This window comes from Arachis stenosperma, chromosome 3, assembly GCF_014773155.1.
Source record: "Arachis stenosperma cultivar V10309 chromosome 3, arast.V10309.gnm1.PFL2, whole genome shotgun sequence".
Lineage (NCBI taxonomy): Eukaryota > Viridiplantae > Streptophyta > Magnoliopsida > Fabales > Fabaceae > Arachis > Arachis stenosperma.
The window spans coordinates 51,867,334-51,869,285 of record NC_080379.1 but is presented as its reverse complement, the minus strand read 5'-3'; positions in this window follow the sequence as shown (position 1 = coordinate 51,869,285).

Sequence of the window (1,952 nt, the reverse complement as noted above, 5' to 3'; positions counted from 1 at the left end):
CAAAAATCTGATTCAAAGGCTGAAAAAGGATTGCAGATGCTGTTGAATTCTGACCTCCCTGCACTCGAAACAAATTTTATGGAGCTACAGAAGCCCAATTGGTGCTCTCTTAATTGCGTTGGAAAATAGACATCTTGGGCTTTCCAGCAATATATAATAGTCTATACTTTGCCCGAGTTGAGATCACGCAAACTGGCGTTTAACGCCAACTTTCTACCCTATTCTGGCGTTAAACGACATAACTGGCATAAAAGCTGGAGTCAAACACCCAAACTGGCACAAAAGCTGAAGTTAAATGCCAGGAATAGCCTCTACATATGAAAGCTTCAATGCTCAGCCCAAACACACACCAAGTGGGTCCCGAAAATGGATTTCTGCACTATCTATCTTAGTTTACCCATTCTCTGTAAACCTAGGTTACTAGTTTAGTATAAAAACTAATTTTAGAGATTCATTTTGTACCTCATGACATTTTACATCTGAATTTGTATCTTCTACGGCATGAGTCTCTAAACCCCATGGTTGGGGGTGAGGAGCTCTGCTGTGTCTCGATAGATTAATACAATTACTTCTGTTTTCTATTCAATCACGCTTGATTCTATTCTAACATATTCACTTGCACTTAAACATGATGAATGTGATGATCCGTGACACTCATCACCATTCTCAACCTATGAACGCGTGCTTGAAAACCACTTATGTTCTACCTTAGATTGAGTGTGTATCTCTTGGGTTCCTGGTTCACGAGTTTGACTGCCTCTCCTGACAACATAGCGTTCAATCCGTGAGACTAGAGTCTTCGTGGTATAAGCTAGAATCAATTGGCAGTATTCTTGAGATCCGGAAAGTCTAAACCTTGTCTATGGTGTTCCGAGTAGGATCTGGGATGGGATGACTGTGAAGAGCTTCATACTCACGAATGTTGGGCGTAGTGACAGACGCAAAAGGATCACTGGATCCTATTCTAGCACAAATGAGAACCGACAGATGATTAGCCATGTATATGGACCTTTTTCACTGAAAGTAAGGATGGTAGCCATTGATAACGGTGATCCACCAAGATACAGCTTGCCATGGGAGGAGCTTTGCGTGCGTGAAGAAGAAGACAGTATGAAAACAGAGATTCAGAAGACAGAGCATCTCCAAAACTCCAATCCACTCTCCATTACTGCATAACAAGTATTTATTTCATGTTTTTTTAATTTTTGCAATTAAAACTAAGAACCATTAGTGATATCCTGATTAAAAATAATAAGATAACCATATCTTGCTTCAAGCCGACAATCTCCGTGGGATCGACCCTTACTTACGTAAGGTATTACTTGGACGACCCAGTGCACTTGCTGGTTAGTTGTACGAGTTGTCAAACTGTGATTTACAATTTCGTGCACCACCTCCCTCACACTCTCAGGGCTAAAATTCATGATGTGCCCTCTGACCATAGTGTGCCAATTCTTTGGCTCTGGATTCATGCTTGTATCATGCTTCTTTGTGGCTCAGGCATTGGCATAGAATTCCTGCACCATCAATACTCCAACCTCCGCTACGGAGTTGGCCAGAATTTTCCAACCCTATCTCAGAATCTAATATAGGATCTTCGAATACTCATCGTCCTTTAGCTTGAAGGGGACCTTGGGAATCACTTTCTTCTTCCTCATCACGTCATAAAAATGGTCTTGATGGGCTTTGGTAAAGAATCTTGTGAAATCCTATAGCTTAGAAGTGGGGCTTTCCCTTTCCTTTTCCTTGAGGACTCTCCGGTTTTTTGTACCATGGAGGTAAGATAGAAGAGGCAAAAAGCGGAATGTCCAACACCAAACTTAAAAATTTTTCTCGTTCCCAAGAAAATAGAAATATAAGAAAAGAAAAAGTAAAGAAAATGGAAGAAAGAGATAGAGGGGATGCGGTATAGGCTTCGGCCTTTGGGGGGGAAGAAAGGGAAAAATGAAGAA